The sequence below is a fragment of the Argiope bruennichi genome, chromosome 4, assembly GCF_947563725.1.
Source record: "Argiope bruennichi chromosome 4, qqArgBrue1.1, whole genome shotgun sequence".
In the NCBI taxonomy this organism is placed as follows: domain Eukaryota; kingdom Metazoa; phylum Arthropoda; class Arachnida; order Araneae; family Araneidae; genus Argiope; species Argiope bruennichi.
This window is the reverse complement of record NC_079154.1, coordinates 79,742,723-79,764,564: the sequence shown is the minus strand read 5'-3', so window position 1 is coordinate 79,764,564 and position 21,842 is coordinate 79,742,723. Positions and strand designations below refer to the sequence as shown.

At 27.8% G+C, this 21,842-nt stretch overlaps 1 protein-coding gene across 1 annotated transcript in view; it reads left to right on the top strand.

Moving 5' to 3' along the window:
• Positions 1–21,842, top strand: part of LOC129965639 (uncharacterized) — a 51,129-nt gene that overhangs the window by 11,429 nt on the left and 17,858 nt on the right. The gene's annotated exons all lie outside the window — the stretch shown is intronic.

The window sequence follows — 21,842 nt, the reverse complement described above, 5'->3', positions numbered from 1 at the left end:
ATATATTCCATATTTTAATAAATTTTGTAAGAGAAACAAAATTTGAAAGGAAAAAATGCCCCGAGATGAAATTGGTATCATTGAAAAGATAAAATTTTGAATTATAACGTAGTTTAATCATATTTCTTATGGGATAATTTCCTCCAAATTTATAGCAAAAAACGACAATATTTTGGTTAACTTCTAATAAGTTTTACATTTCTTTAATATTTCCACTATTTTTTTCCCTTATTAAAAATAATGTGTAAAATTTGACTGAAATCGCCCTAGTTGTTTAGAAAGAAACGCAGAATATACATGCGTACGCAACAAAAATTAATTTTATTTATATCATAAAATTGCCTCCTCCAGAATTCTTTTCTTAGATTTATATTAATTTTTATATAGAACCTTCATACAAAAGCAAACTTCGACTTTGTAACTAAACGGCCAACGATTTGTAATATTACAAAAACATAAATTGATCGAAAAAACTCCTAACGTGGTGGGGACAATCAGAAAAGTAATCGAAGTTGCATATAACAGAAGCTGCTACAAAAATGCAATTTTAAAAAGATGTCAGTAAGTAAATTAAAAAGCTCTATCATAAGACAAGTGATTTTTTTTCTTGCCAATAATTTTATGTGATAAATATTTTAAGTCATAGGCTCTCAAATTCTTAGTCACGATTCTAATGAGTCACCAAATTACTCTAGACCAGGAAAGTAAAATTTCTGAATCGATCGGATTTACTCACTTTTTATCATTACGTAATCTTAGGGTATTACTGGAGATAATATATAATTAGCTGAATTCATTAGATTTAAGCATCAGTAAGAAATTTTGGAAATAGCGTATTTCCTGTTGAACATAACTTACTATCAAGGATTCAAGCCTAAATAGTAAGTGATAAGTTTCATTTTCCAATAAAATAAACAATAATCAAACGTAATAAACTGGTTACTGCAAGCTTATTTTGAAAGAATTATTCCTGGAAGTAAATATTTCGCAATTTAAAGTATATTATTGTAATTTATTTATATTCATTTTGTTTCATTTATAGATATTCCGATTTTATTAAAGCTGAGTTCATTGATACAACAAAATATGCTTAGTTAGAAATTCCTGGTCCGAATAAATACAATCCTAAATATTAAATGATAAATTTCATTTTCCAATAAAATAAACAATCATCAAACTTACTGGCCTGGTTACAGTAAACTTCTTTTGAAAAAATTATTCCTCAAAGTGAATGTTCCACAAATTATTCTGGTAATTTATTTGTATTCATTTTGCTTCATTTATAAAGCGTTCGATGTTTTAAGAACTGAGTTCATTGATGTAAAGAAAAAATAGGATTAGGTAGAAATTTCTTCTTTCAATAAATACAATTCTAAATAGTAAGTGTTAAGTTTTTTTCTTCCAATAAAATAAACAATCATCAAACTTACTGGCCTGGTTACTGTAAACTTCTTTTGAAAAAATTATTCCTCAAAGTGAATGTTCCACAAATTATTCTGGTAATTTATTTGTATTCATTTTGCTTCATTTATAAAGCGTTCGATGTTTTAAAAACTGAGTTCATTGATGTAAAGAAAAAATAGGATTAGGTAGAAATTTCTTCTTTCAATAAATACAATTCTAAATAGTAAGTGTTAAGTTTTTTTCTTCCAATAAAATAAACAATCATCAAACTTACTGGCCTGGTTACAGTAAACTTCTTTTGAAAAAATTATTCCTCAAAGTGAATGTTCCACAAATTATTCTGGTAATTTATTTGTATTCATTTTGCTTCATTTATAAAGCGTTCGATGTTTTAAGAACTGAGTTCATTGATGTAAAGAAAAAATAGGATTAGGTAGAAATTTCTTCTTTCAATAAAATACAATTCTAAATAGTAAGTGTTAAGTTTTTTTCTTCCAATAAAATAAACAATCATCAAACTTACTGGCCTGGTTACTGTAAACTTCTTTTAAACGAATTATTCCTCAAAGTAAATATTTCGCAAATTAAAGTATATTCTGATCATTTATTTGTATTCGTTTTGCTTCATTCATTTACATAGATCTTATTACAACTGAATTCATTGATGTAACGGCAAAATCCGCTTAGTTAGAAATTCCTCCTTCCAATAAATAAACTGCTATCAAAGTTAATGACTGATTACTGTAAACTTCTTTGAGAGAATTCTTAATGGAAGTGGTTACTTTAGAAATTCAAATATATTCTGAAATATTTTGTTTCTTTGTATTCGTTTTGTTTCATTCATAGAATGTTCGATTTTGTTAGAATTAATTCATCTGGCGACAATATAGGCTTAGGTAGAAATTCCCCATTTCAATTAATAAACTACAATCAATGTTAAATACGATTGTTATAATTTTCTTCCTGGGAAAATTTTCCTGAATGTGAATACTTTGCAAATTAAAGTCTGTTTCTGATTTTATTTATTTATTTATTGGTATTCATAAAATTTCATTGATAGAACGTTCGATTTTGTTAGAATTGAGTTTCATTTATGTGATATCACAATAACATGGCAAACATAATTGCAAATGTCAACTAGGATTCCACTGAACACCATTTTACACTGTATTGTGACATTGTTTTCTTTCTTCCGCGAATTTCATAGTGGGTTTTACAATTAAATTGGCGTGGTTCATGTAATGCGTAAAAACGAATATGAATTGATTTCATCAATATATGCTTCTTTTTAGAAGAAAACATAATGCAATGTGAATTAATAATAAGATATGATTTAATAAAATCTCCATAAAAATAGAATTTAACTTTTACTAAAAGCTATTTATAATTATTTTAAATGTTGCCAATTAAAAACTGATACTAATCAGGTCTGTTCCAGTAAACGTAATGTGCCCATGGAGCCAAGTACACATATTATTTTTTATTTATATTCTTGAAATTTAAATATGTAGTGTATATAATAAAGATAATTCTGAAATTTATACGATTGTATCCATGCAGTGAAGCAAAAAAAAAAAAAATATTTAACACTAGAAGCAATAAAAAAAAGGGGCGTGTGTAGGAAAATTCCATTATGTATGCCTTCCATTATTGAAGGCATACATACATATTCTTCATTTGAAAATATATTCAAACAAAGATGAAATAACATACAATGAAAACAATATACAATAGAAAGTGTGAAATGATTTTTTCTCTGAAATTGAAAGCTTACTGATATTCTTTAAATGAAAATACATTTATGCGATAACGAATCATTTTAAAATAGTTCATTATCGCACGCACGCACACATATATATATACTTATATATATTCTTGGATTGAGTTATATGTATAAATCGGATGATTTGTAAATTTAATTTCCGTTGCAAAAACTTATCCATGCTTTATTATTATTTTTAACCTTACAGTGTATCGTGTAGCCATTTGACTACACGTTTTTATTTCCATTTATAAGCTTCACATGACTGTTCCAAAAGGCAACAATGAGTATTTCGAAATTCTTTTTTAAATGGTGTTTGATAAAAATTTATAGAAAAGATGATAAATGGCAATAGCGGTACCGGAATTAAATTTAAACTGGGAATTTGGAAAAATATCAAGATGTCTGTTGTATGCATAGTTCTACCATTAAGAATATTGTAAAAAATTGTTTGCATTGTAAAAAATACATTGATAAAAAGGGACTTTCATTTTTATTGCAGAATTATTATAGTGTGATTTGTGTCATTAGGATATTGTTTAATTCATAATATAGCTATCTGGTACATTTTTAATGCACTTTGGTACATTTTTTTTTTGCCATTTTTGGTAATTCTTTTTTCTGAAATTATATGCAGTTATGCAAAAAACATATATTTCTTTTGTAACAAAATAAAAAGTCATGCATTCTAAGGTTAATCCTTTACTGGTATTATTAAGCGTGTCATAGGTTAAAATAAGAATATCGCAACATAAAACGATAGAAAAAAAAACAAAATAGCACAAATCTTATAAAATTTTTGAGCTACCTCCCATCATTCTTCTATGTCGTAGCTTTTCTAAAAAGTATAGAAGTGAAAAAACTTCGAAAAATATTTGCTCTGCAATAAATCCTAATAGAATTCTATCAATCGTAATGCTCGAGAAATGTATTTTTTCCCCTCTTTTGTTTTTACTAAAAAAGAAACCTATCAATTCCAGCTCTGCAAATAATCTAATATAAATCGGATTAGTCTTTATCGATATCGAATCGCAATCCATCGACAGATATGATGCATTATAACGGAAAATTATTATATACTTGCTAAATGATAAAACAGATAACGAGCAGTTAAATTTAACGATGTAAAGCAAGTTTTGGATATATAAGGGTGTCATTTTAGGCCTGATTGGCAGTGCTTTAAGGGTTTATCTCGAAATTCAACATGGGGTGGATAACCCATGTGTTCGTTGCTGCCTGTTTCTTGGGGCTCAGTTTTAGAGCAACTAGTGGTACAAAGCAAAATGGCAAAGATATTTCGGATTTTAATAAAACCGAAAAGAAGTTCGCAAAAGTTTTTGTAAATAGTGTGTTGCATTCAAAGGAATTTGGGAAAAAAGGTGACATGAGCTTCATAGAAGTCACTGAAACTCTCATAAAGGCCATTTCACTTCTACAGCAGACTGAGCATGCGGACTATACCGAAAAAGAGGCGCTTATGTATGCTTTTGCGTCCGCTATAGCCGAGCTCATTGTAGACCAGTTTGATGATGATGCAACAATTGGCGAAAAAACGAAGATTGTGACCGATGCATTAGAAAAGGCATACCTAAAAACAACAGGAAAGCCTAATTACGACCTCATAAGGGAAGTGAAGATCTTGGTTATGATTTTCTTAACTTTAGACAATACAACCATGGACGCGCTTTTCGAGCCGTTATTTGGACCTTCACAATCCGGTATCGAATATAAAGCGCAACAAGGAGTTAATCATTATGGTAAAGTACAAGAAAATTTTGTTCCAGTTCAAACTCCCAATTTCACATTATATTATTTGAATGGTACAAAAGTACCACCAGAACGAGTCCAGAGCATAACAAGTAGATATTACGGTGTCCGTGGCGGTCATCCCAAGATGATTCCTATCGGAAGTGTCACTTTAGGGAAAGACAAATATTCACAGTTCGAGCAAACAGGGTTTCAACAATACCAGGGAGAAGGATATGCACAGTTTCCACAATACCGGCAAGGAGAAGATGCACAGATTCCACAATACCGGCAAGGAGAATATGGGGAGTTTCCACAATACCGGCAAGGAGAAGATGCACAGGTTCCACAATACCGGCAAGGAGGATATGGGGAGTTTCCACAATACCGGCAAGAAGGATATGGGGAGTATCCACAATACCGGCAAGGATATGCTCAACTTCCGCAATACCGGCAAGGAGGATATGTGCAATTCCCACAAGGAAAAAATTCACAAAGTCCACAATCTAATGGACAAGAAACACCAGAAAATGAAGAACCTAAGTAAGTGCTGTTACAATTTTGTGCTCATTTGTGTAAGTTGATATGAACACCTACTTAAAATATATAAATGTTTATGAAGAATATTGCATCAAAAATTCTCATTCATATATGTCTATGAGAAAAGCTGAAAATCATGATTGATATTTAATTTCTATAGGCTTTTTTTATTATATAACGATGAAACTGAAAATTTTGACAAATGATCTAAAAAGTGTCTTTTTTGGTGGGGTGAGGGATTTGGGAGAAATAAAATATTTAGTTAATTATATTTTTTATCTAAAAAATAAGTTTTATTTAAGATAAATTAGAAAATTTACATTTTCCTTGTAATATGGATTTCATTGATATCAAAATCTGTATACACCTAAAATTTGTTAAATTCTGAGTTTAAAATGTATATATAAATACATTTTTCTCGTGTTTGCAATTCAATTATATTTCGTTTATCTTATAATTTTAAATGAGGAATTCTTGTATACATTCAGATTTATTTCGTATATCTCGGAAACAGATCTAATGTTTTGGATCAAATTATATTTAGATAAGGTTTTGCTTTTTAAGTTTATATATATAGGTGTCTTTGACCAAAAAAATGCTACTTTACATACACATACACACAAAAACAACACTTTTTTTATACTTAACTATTAAGATTTGTTTTTTTTTTTTTTGTTTTTTTTTGTATCTGCTCTCATACTGACAATGTCATATAGCGCCATCTCGTAAACTTTTGTGGCACTTGCATTGTTGCCATAGGAGATAACCTAATGATACTTGAAAATTTTGTGAGATGGCGCTGATGGATGTCAGATGAGGTAACATTAGAAAATATTCATATTTAATCAATATGTGGTCGCCTTAAAGAGATCGACGATTATAAAATATCTTTATATGCCATATATCTGCTACAACAGGCATTATATAATTACAATATATAGCGATATTGATTAAAACGTCTTCGGGAGTCAAATATCATGAAATAAAATTTTAATGAATAACAATCAACAACCGAAAAGCTTTCATCAACTTTCTCGGTAAAATGTTAATGATTTACTCTTATTATAATAATAAAAATTATTATTAATATTTTTTTTTCAACCTTCAAGAAACAAAACAAATGACATAGAAATCCCAACTGTGAAAATTTATTTATTATGCCATCGTGAAAACGTTCGGTTTAGTTATTTAAAAAAATGTGTGTGTGTTTTTGTTTGTGTCTAGTAAATAAATAGAAAAAAAAAAAGAAAAAAAGTGGCAAAAAAGGTGATGTATTGGATGGAATAAAATTAAAAGAACTAAGAGAAACGTTAAAATCTACAACTGGCACAAGCACTTAATTTTTTCGAATCAAATCAACTTAATTTTTTTTTAATACAGTAAAAGTTTACATATTACCGGTTATGTATAGAGTACTGAGATATTTCAGGAAAAATATAAAATATAGAATCATCTGAATATGTAATATAATATCTGTTACGTATGCATGTTGCCCCGCCTCTCTCTTGTAACGCCCTCTAGTGGTATATGTAAAAAACCGTCAGTCTTTGTAACATCATCGACGTAGCAGCAACGCCGAATGGCAAGGCTCAATCCAACTCCCGAAAGCGGAGAAACAATAAAATCTTTAAAATACAAAAAAGGTCCATCATCATTATCGAACCTCTCCAATATCTAAGCTATATTAAATTTTCAGAGTTAAGTCTGCCGGCATAAATTTCGTCATTGCTTAACAGTGTATTATTAAATAGAAGATTACTTAGCGATGCTTATTTCAAATTGGTATAAATAAATTGAAAATAATTTTCCGGATTAAAAGTTCTTACTAGTTTGATAGTAAATACTATTATTAATTATCAATACCAATTATTATTTGACAAAAAATAAAATAAATACTGTTATTTTTTTAAAAAGTTAAAAGTTCCATTGAAGCAATTTTTGTAATAAGTTTTGATTTTTCAAATGTATGCACCATCTGATTTTTAAACTCTTTAATTTCACTTGATTTTCTTATATTTGTAAAGATGGAATTTCGTAATGGATTTTGGACAGACAATTTTATGTAACCAGAGTTCAGTAATTTTATAAATTGTAATAATAATGCAATATTTTTAAATCTCCAAAAATTAGCAATCAATTATTCGTTAACTGAAGGGGTCTTTCTAATATATGATAGGTTCTTTTTAATAGAAAATTCGGTAAAAATTGATAACAGGATTTCATATTTCTAATAATGAACTATAAAATAAAGACTAAAAGGCAGAAAATAATAAAAATAACAATGTCTTTAAAAAACACATTTTTAATAGCGTACTTAAAAAATATGATTTTTTTTTATCAAAACATGAAGATCAAAACAAAGTTGTAAAAGCATTACGCACTAAAAAAATACGCTTTAGCAATATTTTTTTTTCTGCAATTATCTTTTGCGCTTTATACTCTTGATTCAAAAAAAAAATTATTTCTTATATTTCAGAACATTAATAAAAGCATTATCTGAAACCTTATTTTTATCATTTATTGCTTTTCGTAATTTATTTTTTTTCTGTGTATAATAATGATTTCTTTCTTGTTTGATTAATTTCTTAATCTGTAACGATGGTAATTCAATAACAATCGATTCACATTTAATTCAAAACTAACAAGCATACTAGAGCCAAAGGTAATACGATCATTGCTCGTCGCAACTAATATAGCGACCTCTAGTGTTGAAAAACTTCAGTAAAAGGTAAGCGAGTAACGAATAAGCAACACTAAACAGTTTAGTATTCTGTGTTTTGTGTATAGTTTGAAAATAATGTTTTAAAATTCGTCTGTGATAATGTAACCTTAATTATTTATTGTTATACTAACTGGATGAGCTCAAAACAATCCACCAAAAATCAGCCATGGTAAATTAGCATATTTTGGTGTATTGATATTAATTTCTGCTTATACTCAATCCTATACCTTCTACGATCATACATAATAATTTTACTTTGGACGATGGAGCATACGATTTTATTAGCATTATAATCGACTCAAATAAATTACTTATTGTGAATGTTGTTTATAGTTCACCATTTATTTTAAAAACACTCATTAACACTTCGTAAGATGCAAATAATTATATTAATTATTTAATATCGTAATGTGATAAATTATTGTTAAGCTTGAATCCTTATTTTTGATCCCTTCATGTGTGCTGTTTTTAAGTTTCAGTTTAATTAGGAAAACCAAATAACCCGTTCTAAGTACCGACTCGGTTTTGTCAATGTTTTTCTTATTTTCTATGAAAACTTATTATCACCAGATGCGCCATAAATAGTCGATTGTCCCTCTCCCGTTCATTTCAAAAACACTATTTCACTGTACATTGTCTATCCAAACCAGAGTTTTTTACAGAGCTCCCTAGTCACAACTACTGTACTGATTTCACCAATTTGTATTTCATATCAAAGTTCATGATATCCTAGATACATCAACTTGAGAAGAGCCTCAGTATTCAACAATTAGAGCGATTTCGTCAGAATGCAAACATAGCTAACCTATCAGAATGCTCTACAAATACTGCAGAGTTAAAAACCAAACTATATTTTGTTATAGTAAAATATAGTTCATTAATGTTTGCTGATATGACTAAATTAATAATATTATACTTATTAATATTTTACTCATAATTATATATCACGCTGGTAGGATTTATAAATTTCCACTATTCTCTCTCTCTCTCTCTCTTTTGATGTTTTACTAACGCTGGAAATTCTTAATTTCATAAGCTGCTTCAACGCAAATACGTGACAACCAAATTCACAAGTATAAAGTCAAAACAACCGGTGTCACTTTTTATTTCAAAGTCAGCGTTCAAAAGGTCACAATCAAATTTGCCAACGCTACTTTCAATTTCACGATACACTTTTTTCGATAATTTTCGTTTGGCTATTTTTAAAAATCAATGGCCATTAAAAAAAATATTTTAAACAGCCAAATTGCGTAATTAAACTTAAATGCAAACTTAAACAAAATAAATATTTAAATTATTTGTAAATTTATTTGAAATATGTTTCTTAGTATGATAAAACTCAGAATTATGAATTACGATTAGTAAGAAAAAGTACTTACTTATTATTTCATTACTTATACTTTCTAAATAATAAAATGAAATTATTAATTCTATTGGCTAAATTTAATAGTACCAAGTTTCCGTGCATCCACATATATTGGAAAATTTTAAATTTTTGCATGCATACAAGATTTTATTTCAAAATCATCAATACTGTATGTGTATACGTACATGTGTAAAATGTTCTATTTATTCGAATTATTAAAATGGATTCTTTTTCTGAAACTCTTTAATTTAAAAATAAGAAGTCTTTAGCTTCGGAACCGAGCAGGCTTTTTGTTTTTACCAAGCCTTTCTAAATATAACAGTTGTAATTATAACAGTATTGGATATCCATGCATGCAATTCTTTAAATTCGGTTTCATTTTTGAAATATGGAAATTCTTATCTGCGTTGCTGTCTCTTCTCTTTCTCTGAATCTTTTTTTTTTTTTTTTTTTCATTTTCACAGGAAGTTTGCATATCACATTTCTTTCAAATGATTTTTGACCCATGAAGAAACTATGCATAATAATTAAGCTTAGGCTAATTATCACTATGCATATAAACAAATTTAAAATTAAAGATTAATGAGCTTACATTACGGCATCATGGTACTGTAGAGATATTATTCTCTCGGAAGTTTTTACCCCACAATATCAATCAATTCTTTTTTTTATATATGGCTACGGAAAATCCGTGCGGTGATGATGAGAATCGAAACGAGTTGCACCTCTACGCTTCGACAATATACCCGGGTACCCATAAGCCCTAAAGAATACACACACATTATATATATATATATATATATATATATATATATATATCGCTTTCCTCATAACTTTCTTTGAATTTTAACTGGATTGGAATATGTTCTTAGAAATCGAAAATTCTCTGATGAGTTCGTAAATGACCCACGTAGTTAAAAGAGGGGGGGGGGATGGTGCAGGGTAAAATTTATATTTCTCTATAACTTTCTTAATGTTGAAGATAAAAAAATAAATCCAATTAGTCAAACGAACAACTTTTTCGATTACTGCAATATCTTAGAAGTTAGGTGTTGAAAACTGATTTTCAAGTCCTAATATTGGCTGTTTCTAAAATCAATAATTTATGTTGGGAGATAGTAACTTAGATGTAAAAGAATCTTCCTTTTTCTTCCAACTTGCCCAGAGGAATTTTTTTGAATTACAATTCTAATTAAAATTTCAAAAAAAAAAATCGCCTTTAGTGCACATTCCCACCCTTTAAAGTATGTATCAAGTTTAAGCAATTCTAGGTCTAAAGAGCACTAACACACGCAAACACTAACACACATTCATCTTTATTATAAGTAAGGAATGAGATAAAGATGTCAGAATCCAAATACATTCCGATATCTAGAAAATATGGTCTCTGGTTTTATTTAAATTACAATTTCTTCATATTTTGATCCATTTTTTTTTTCACTTTTTGTAACTCCTGAAAAAGCTTATAAAATTATTTCTGCTGATATTTTCCAACCGTTTTAATTGTAAATAATAAAATATCTTTTTTTTAAAAAATCGTAACATCACTAAATTAAATTTATATATTCAAATGACAAAACGAAACGCTAGTAGCGTTTCAGGATTTTCTCAGTTTCTCTTTCTTTTTAATGGAATCTGAAACTTTATCTATAGGAAAGATATTGATGCAGAATCTTTATCTTGTGGTATATATTAATCAAAAAACTTTATCTGTAATATAATACTAATCAAGAAATTTCATATTAGGATGGTACTGATCCAGAAACATTATCGGTAGGAAGCTATACATCAAATAGATTTAGCTGCAAGATGGTACTGACGAAGAAGTTTTACCTACAGGATAGTATTGATCGGATACTAAAAATGACGAATTAATGAAACAAGTTGCTTATCGATATCGAGAAGATAGGATTAATCAGCAGCAATGATTTATATCGATATACACACATTTTTTCATTTGTATTATCTTATTAATGAATTTAACTCAACAAAAACACAATTTGTTGCATTCGTCAAAAAATCCGACTTTGAAATTTTATTGAATTTCAAAATTTTGGACGCTCTCCTAATTAAAAAAATAAATAGAAATATCCAACATCAGAATTTATGTTTGCATGAATGTATTTGAATATGATAGCTCAAAACTGCAACAAACTAGATGGATAAAATCTGATATGTTGTCTTTTAACCAAAATTTCAGATTTGTATAAATTTTCAGATGAAATTCGTCGATGGGTCTGTATTCTCATGTATATGTGAGCATAATGTCTGAAAAAAATTAAATGAATGAAAGTTTGTATGTATGAAATTTTATTGAATTTCAAAATTTTGGACGCTCTCCTAATTAAAAAAATAAATAGAAATATCCAACATCAGAATTTATGTTTGCATGAATGTATTTGAATATGATAGCTCAAAACTGCAACAAACTAGATGGATAAAATCTGATATGTTGTCTTTTAACCAAAATTTCAGATTTGTATAAATTTTCAGATGAAATTCGTCGATGGGTCTGTATTCTCATGTATATGTGAGCATAATGTCTGAAAAAAATTAAATGAATGAAAGTTTGTATGTATGAAATTTTATTGAATTTCAAAATTTTGGACGCTCTCCTAATTAAAAAAATAAATAGAAATATCCAACATCAGAATTTATGTTTGCATGAATGTATTTGAATATGATAGCTCAAAACTGCAACAAACTATATGGATAAAATCTGATATGTTGTCTTTTAACCAAAATTTCAGATTTGTATAAATTTTCAGATGAAATTCGTCGATGGGTCTGTATTCTCATGTATATGTGAGCATAATGTCTGAAAAAAATTAAATGAATGAAAGTTTGTATGTATGAAATTTTATTGAATTTCAAAATTTTGGACGCTCTCCTAATTAAAAAAATAAATAGAAATATCCAACATCAGAATTTATGTTTGCATGAATGTATTTGAATATGATAGCTCAAAACTGCAACAAACTAGATGGATAAAATCTGATATGTTGTCTTTTAACCAAAATTTCAGATTTGTATAAATTTTCAGATGAAATTCGTCGATGGGTCTGTATTCTCATGTATATGTGAGCATAATGTCTGAAAAAAATTAAATGAATGAACGTTTGTATGTATGAAATTTTATTGAATTTCAAAATTTTGGACGCTCTCCTAATTAAAAAAATAAATAGAAATATCCAACATCAGAATTTATGTTTGCATGAATGTATTTGAATATGATAGCTCAAAACTGCAACAAACTAGATGGATAAAATCTGATATGTTGTCTTTTAACCAAAATTTCAGATTTGTATAAATTTTCAGATGAAATTCGTCGATGGGTCTGTATTCTCATGTATATGTGAGCATAATGTCTGAAAAAAATTAAATGAATGAACGTTTGTATGTATGAAATTTTATTGAATTTCAAAATTTTGGACGCTCTCCTAATTAAAAAAATAAATAGAAATATCCAACATCAGAATTTATGTTTGCATGAATGTATTTGAATATGATAGCTCAAAACTGCAACAAACTAGATGGATAAAATCTGATATGTTGTCTTTTAACCAAAATTTCAGATTTGTATAAATTTTCAGATGAAATTCGTCGATGGGTCTGTATTCTCATGTATATGTGAGCATAATGTCTGAAAAAAATTAAATGAATGAAAGTTTGTATGTATGAAATTTTATTGAATTTCAAAATTTTGGACGCTCTCCTAATTAAAAAAATAAATAGAAATATCCAACATCAGAATTTATGTTTGCATGAATGTATTTGAATATGATAGCTCAAAACTGCAACAAACTAGATGGATAAAATCTGATATGTTGTCTTTTAACCAAAATTTCAGATTTGTATAAATTTTCAGATGAAATTCGTCGATGGGTCTGTATTCTCATGTATATGTGAGCATAATGTCTGAAAAAAATTAAATGAATGAAAGTTTGTATGTATGAAATTTTATTGAATTTCAAAATTTTGGACGCTCTCCTAATTAAAAAAATAAATAGAAATATCCAACATCAGAATTTATGTTTGCATGAATGTATTTGAATATGATAGCTCAAAACTGCAACAAACTAGATGGATAAAATCTGATATGTTGTCTTTTAACCAAAATTTCAGATTTGTATAAATTTTCAGATGAAATTCGTCGATGGGTCTGTATTCTCATGTATATGTGAGCATAATGTCTGAAAAAAATTAAATGAATGAAAGTTTGTATGTATGAAATTTTATTGAATTTCAAAATTTTGGACGCTCTCCTAATTAAAAAAATAAATAGAAATATCCAACATCAGAATTTATGTTTGCATGAATGTATTTGAATATGATAGCTCAAAACTGCAACAAACTAGATGGATAAAATCTGATATGTTGTCTTTTAACCAAAATTTCAGATTTGTATAAATTTTCAGATGAAATTCGTCGATGGGTCTGTATTCTCATGTATATGTGAGCATAATGTCTGAAAAAAATTAAATGAATGAAAGTTTGTATGTATGAAATTTTATTGAATTTCAAAATTTTGGACGCTCTCCTAATTAAAAAAATAAATAGAAATATCCAACATCAGAATTTATGTTTGCATGAATGTATTTGAATATGATAGCTCAAAACTGCAACAAACTAGATGGATAAAATCTGATATGTTGTCTTTTAACCAAAATTTCAGATTTGTATAAATTTTCAGATGAAATTCGTCGATGGGTCTGTATTCTCATGTATATGTGAGCATAATGTCTGAAAAAAATTAAATGAATGAAAGTTTGTATGTATGAAATTTTATTGAATTTCAAAATTTTGGACGCTCTCCTAATTAAAAAAATAAATAGAAATATCCAACATCAGAATTTATGTTTGCATGAATGTATTTGAATATGATAGCTCAAAACTGCAACAAACTAGATGGATAAAATCTGATATGTTGTCTTTTAACCAAAATTTCAGATTTGTATAAATTTTCAGATGAAATTCGTCGATGGGTCTGTATTCTCATGTATATGTGAGCATAATGTCTGAAAAAAATTAAATGAATGAAAGTTTGTATGTATGAAATTTTATTGAATTTCAAAATTTTGGACGCTCTCCTAATTAAAAAAATAAATAGAAATATCCAACATCAGAATTTATGTTTGCATGAATGTATTTGAATATGATAGCTCAAAACTGCAACAAACTAGATGGATAAAATCTGATATGTTGTCTTTTAACCAAAATTTCAGATTTGTATAAATTTTCAGATGAAATTCGTCGATGGGTCTGTATTCTCATGTATATGTGAGCATAATGTCTGAAAAAAATTAAATGAATGAAAGTTTGTATGTATGAAATTTTATTGAATTTCAAAATTTTGGACGCTCTCCTAATTAAAAAAATAAATAGAAATATCCAACATCAGAATTTATGTTTGCATGAATGTATTTGAATATGATAGCTCAAAACTGCAACAAACTAGATGGATAAAATCTGATATGTTGTCTTTTAACCAAAATTTCAGATTTGTATAAATTTTCAGATGAAATTCGTCGATGGGTCTGTATTCTCATGTATATGTGAGCATAATGTCTGAAAAAAATTAAATGAATGAAAGTTTGTATGTATGAAATTTTATTGAATTTCAAAATTTTGGACGCTCTCCTAATTAAAAAAATAAATAGAAATATCCAACATCAGAATTTATGTTTGCATGAATGTATTTGAATATGATAGCTCAAAACTGCAACAAACTAGATGGATAAAATCTGATATGTTGTCTTTTAACCAAAATTTCAGATTTGTATAAATTTTCAGATGAAATTCGTCGATGGGTCTGTATTCTCATGTATATGTGAGCATAATGTCTGAAAAAAATTAAATGAATGAAAGTTTGTATGTAGTATTTCCATTGGAGTTAAATATATACATCAAATGATGGTCGGTCTCTATATTTGTTTATGGAAAAAAAACACAATTATTTGAAAAAAAAAAAATTCGGAAACATCTAGGTTGTAATTCCTCTGAAATTCCGAAATGCAGCCAACTTTTACTTTTTCGTAAACGTAACGTACAAAAATACAGCATTATAATCGTCAAAATATTCGAACCCGAGATTTTGGCGAATCTTCATGTTGCTGAGCACATATCAGGAATTATGTCTCTCTATTTGTCGCTCTGTTAATTAGTTAACTTAAAAACGCTTTGGGCTAGCTAATTTGGCCAAATTTGGTTTGTGATCCTTGCATCAAATTTGCAGATATCTATCAAATTTCGTCCATCCGTCTGTCCAAATGCAAATTAATATGCTACAATACAATATAAAGAATATATATTGTATATTGCTACTAAACATTATACAATATATAGATGAAAAAATTTAGTATCTAAAATATAAATTCGCATCAAATTTCGTCCATCCGTCTGTCCAAATGCAAATTAATATGCTATAATACAATATACAGAATATATATTGTATATTGCTACTATACATCATACAATATATAGATAAAAAAATTTAGTATCTAAAGTATAAATTCGCATCAAATTTCGTCCATCCGTCTGTCCAAATGCAAATTAATATGCTATAATACAATATACAGAATATATATTGTATATTGCTACTATACATCATACAATATATAGATGAAAAAATTTAGTATCTAAAGTATAAATTCGCATCAAATTTCGTCCATCCGTCTGTCCAAATGCAAATTAATATGCTACAATACAATATACAGAATATATATTGTATATTGCTACTATACACTATACAATATATAGGTGAAAAAATTTAGTATCTAAAGTATAAATTCGCCTCAAATTTTTAATCAAATCCGACATGGAGTTGAGCCTCAGCACATTTGCATGTATGTAAACGCAATAACTGAACAACGTAATGACTCTTTAAAGGAAATTTGGTATCAGATTTTGCTACCAAAATTGCAGTTCCGTATTAAATTTTAACTTCAATCTGTCATGGAAAGAAAAATCCAAAATGCATACTCGGCTATCATCACTATACTATTAAGGACAAAACGCTCATGTGCGAGATTTTGGAAATAATTGGAGCATTCGTAGTGTTAGCAGTCCTGCCCAATGTCCATAAATTTTTAGGCAGGGAAAGGAATAATAACTTTATTAAGGAGAATGTGAGAAATTTTCGGTGACTACCCTGGCTGGTAAATCATCGAAAGTAAAAATGAATTTTTCTTTCAGTCAATTAATTCTGAATAATTTAATAATTGATTAAAGAGTAATTACTTTTAGGAGCAGACAATACAAAATCAAACTTTTTTTTACCATTAGTAATTTTTTTTTCTATTTTAAAAACAGTTTCAATATAAAATGCAAAAAAAAAAAAAAAAAAAAAAAAAAAAAAAAAAAAAAAAACTCTTGAAATTTAATATTGGTATTTATTTTGTCGTAATGAAGCAAATTCTTTTGATTTTTCGGGTTTTTAAAATGTTTTATTGGGTGAAATAAGGAATAATTCTTTTTATTAAAATAATTTCAACAACAAAATGCATTCCAAACGTTTTATATTTTACATATTCTTTTATTTCAAAATATGAAATTAAGAAAATTCAAAGCAAATAAAATTTTAAAGGTGTGTGGATGCATGGGTTAATATCTTAAAATTGAAATTTAATTGAAGATAATTGATAATTAATCGAGTCATCCAAATACATTTGACAATATTGGTATTTCTTTTTCTACAAATAAATTTCCCGAAAAATTCATAAAACTTTAATAGCGATGTTTTCGCTACGATCTAATTAGGTTAACAAACATATTTTAGAAACACATTGTTGCCTCGATTTAATAAAATTCCATCGAATACTTTAAATGTTTAAGAATTGTTTCACCACTTTATATAAAATTTACTGGACGGGTACTATTATTAAGGGGTTAAATGTTAAGAGCTTAAATTAAAGCATACTACCTTATTCTAAAATTTATCTTTTTTCCTGATTCAAATCACACTTTTTTTACTTAATTATCTCTCACACGCGCTCTAAAAAGTTCATGACTGTAATTCTCAAAGTGCAAGCGCAAGGATTAAAATTTTTAACGCCCATGTCATTCCTTCTATAGATGCCTAAGATTCCCTTTCTTGAATCGATATGTGTCTAAGAAATTCCTAAAAGAATTTCTCAATAAAAGCTCCGAGAGAAAACTTTCTACTATTTTTTTTTAATTATTATTAAGGAAACTACATTTAGTATTGTGCCCGGTGCGAAAGGGCGCGTTCTGTCGATTATCCCTGTGGCCAAATCATGTCCTCTCGTGGAAAAATAAGTTGAAGTAAAATTCAAAATTGCCTCCTAGTTAGCTTGACATTTGAATATATATACATATAAGTTTTAATACCTTAGCAAATATATTCGGTGTGAAACTGAATAGCATATTACTTAAAAACTACAAATATTATTTGAAATATCTTCCATTTCTTAATTTTTCGCTTTAGTAAACTATAGATGCTGCCTTTATTGCACTTAAACATAATTTTAAACATTTTCCACTTTATTTCCAATAAATCCAATGAGCATTGACTAATTAAATATTATTTATCAATCATATCTATTTATTACACTAAAAATATTTTTAAATAAATAGTTTATAAAAAAAATTTAGAATTCTTTTAGAAATTATCCTCCCCTGTTTTATAATTTATTAGTAAATTCATACTCACATGATGCATTTAAAATATGCCGTACCACTTAATTTGAAATCCATTGCCAATAGGAATTTAAAAGAAATCAGTTACAATAGTTAAGGAACAATACAGTTTTAAAAAATTAGATGTCAGCTAACTTTTCCACTTACATTCCTCTTGTGCCGATAACATTATGTTAAGTGATTCTATTGAGCAGCTTACTTGCTTTGAAAATAATAATTATTACTCTCTCGAAAATCTGCCCTTCTAATTTATTTCATACTAGCCGCCTTTGGCGACCAGCCGGTTCGCCAATCTTAATGTTCGTTAAAATTTTAATAATTAAATATTTTATGCAATTTCTACTTTAATAGCTTCTTCATCAAAATATTTTAAAACTTCCAATTTTGATTATCATATAATTCATTCATAATATTATAAAGGCCTTCAGTCATAACTTAATATGTATCTCTCTCATTTTCTGTTAGCACACGTAGAATTTATGCTTTAAATTAAAGTGGAAAGAATTTATCTTCAATTAATATAATAATATTTTTTACTGAAACAAAGCATTTTTTTATAATCTGATTACTGAAAATAGAGTCACTCAGCGTTTAAACTTTATGGGCACTAAAGAATATCTTTTTTAATTTATGTAATATTTCAAGAGTTGGTCAACAAAATTTTCTTAGATTCATTATGAGCAGATCGATTCATTAACAATGTTTAAATTTAAATGCATCAAACACTAAGAAAATAAAACGAATCGTTTAAAATAAACGGTTGAAAACAGGTTTTAAAAAAATTACTTAAAAAACGATGTACTTAAAACTATAAGCATATACAAAAAATATATAACTAACATAAATACAATTTATTTACAAAAGCATGCAACTAACCCAAAAATAATTTAAATCATCCATTGATAACGTTGTCATGGCAACAATCAGAACAGAATGCGCATGCGTGAATTTTCTTCGCCGGTTACGTAACGCAAATACGTGATTTTTTCTACGCCAGTTGGGGTAACGCTATGCGGATTAGAAATTTTTAATTTCCTTTATTCTGTTTTATTTTAATTCAAAAGTACTTCAGAATGAATCTGAAAGATTGATTCATTAACAATGTTTAATTTTAAATGCATCAAACATTAAGAAAATAAACAGAACCGATTGAAATAATCCGCCGAAAAATTTTAACCCTAGCCTCATTACTGTTGGGAGAAAAAAAAAACTGAGGCCTTTCTCGTTTGGCGCTGGGGATAATGGAAGATTTTTTTGGCGGAAAAGTTGGCGGTGGGGAAAATGGAAGATTTTTTTGGCGGGAAAGTTAGTTTTTAATTAATAATTAAAATTCTAATTAAAAATTCGAAAAAAGAAACCCCAGGTGCACATTCCCAACCTCCAAGGTATACATGTACCAAATTTGGTAGCTGTATGTCAAACGGTCTGGCCTGTAGAGCGCCAACACCCACACACACACACATTGAGCTTTATTATAAGTATAGATGAAGTGATTAAATTGAGTATTTTTATTTGTTTTTATAATATATTTCTTTAAAAAACTCCCCCTTTTTTTAATCTGTCCTTATACTTTATTTTATGTGAAATGTTATTATTGGGAAATTTATTTGCTTCGGAAACATCATTCTTAAATACCTTTGAGCAGCATATTCGTTTTGAAAATGTGCTTCTTAAAACTCAGTCTCTTTCTGAAAATCTGTCTTTTACTTTATTTCATGTGAAGTGATTTCGTTGAGCTGGCTATTTCTTAGAAAATATAATTCTTAAAAATCTTCCCTTCTGCTTTATATACAATGAGTAGTTACTATTTTATTACAAAATTTTAAATCCTGTTAAAGAGGCTATAAACTCTGAAGCTTTATCCTAAATTACTTTTAAAAAAAGTTCATAAAATTTAACATAAATACACATTAGAACGGAATTATATAAAATATCTTTTAAAAGTTATTTTATATTTTCTTATCTTTTCAAGGTTTGTTCCTTTAAATTCAAGTTTCCACATTCAAAAAAAAATCTAAAATGGATATTCAAGTTTATTTCTAGTGTGTCAAACTTTTTGCGACTTATTTTTATAAAGTTTCTGCAAAAATTCAGATATTTTGGGAGTTTATAAATTTGATTAAGGAAAAATCATCATTGAAAGAAAAATTAAAAATATGCTTACTTTTAATAGCACACGAATGCTGTTCTCTTCATACATAAACATTTAGTTTTAAGATTTTTTTTTTTTTCATTAAAAAGTCTATACTCTCTTAAACGCCTTAGAGCACAAAATGAATGTTTTTCAGCAAAATGAATAGTAGAAACTTCAGCTTGAAAAATATATATATATTTTAAATCCTGAAATAAAAATTACGCTTTCAAAAGAAGAAAATGCGCTATCATATTAATTTTTCACGATTAGATCCAGAAATATATATATAATAAAACAATGTCAATAGTTTCACTTTCCCACTTTCCTAAAATTTCATAAAATTGTGAATTTTAACTAATTTTTTGTAATTAAACTTAATCATCATAAAAAAGCAGCCATTAGCTAAAATTCTCTGCAAATAAATTTTTTTTAATAAATTCGGTTAATTTCAGCATGGTATTTAAATATTATCGATTCAATTAACTTCTATAAACAAATTTAACTTCGGTAAGGTAACAACATTAAATATCATACATAACTGCTTAGTAGTGACAATATGTAACGTAGTTTTATTTAAATAGTTTTTAAAGTAGTTAAATAATATTTTAAAAAGCAGCCCGGTGGCGTTGTGGTAGCACTTCGCGCTCCCAACGAGGGCCGAGGTTCGATCCTCTGGCTGGGCAAGGTCAACTCAGCCTTTCATCCCTTCAGTGGGACGATAAACTGAGGACCAAACATCCTTGGGAACTAAACACTAGGGGTTCCACTTTAGACTGACCACCTAACCGGGACATATGCCTCGTATCACAGGCCCTCGGTCAAGAAAGCAGATAAGGGCACTCTAGGCCTTCGGCTGTCGTACTACTGAGTTTAGTTTTTTTTTTATATATATCTTGAAAACACATTTTTTAAAATTTTATTCATTTGAAACTTCTAATTTAAATTCATTAAAAAATTTAATTAAGAAAATAAAATATTAATAAACAGATTAATTTACATTTTCTAGGGCAGCAAAATAATATTTTGTGATAATCTTTCGAGAAACTTTGAAAGAAAAAAATAAATACATTAAAAAAATTCTATAGAGTAAATTGAACCAATAACGATAATGACCACAACTCGATGCTTTCATCTCAATCTTAAAGAGTATTCACGAAAATTCTTATTCATTGAACAGAAAATACAGGACATTCAATTCTTTCAAGAAAATATAATTCCAGTTACAATAAAATGTATTTCCAAACTACATAATAATGACAATTAATGTTCAATCGAATTTCATAAATAAAATTAATTATTTTAATTTGCATCGATTGCAAAAATATTTTTTAATTTTAAAATGAGAAATTTTTTCCCAAGATTTAAGATTCATTATGGAATACTAAAAGAATTTGTTTTAAAAATATTAAAAAGCAGAATGCTTCTGTGGAACAAAATATTCTTTAATTACATGATAGTTGCTTCAATATTAGAAAAAGCTTTTAAAAAGGTAAAAATTTTGAAAGACCTC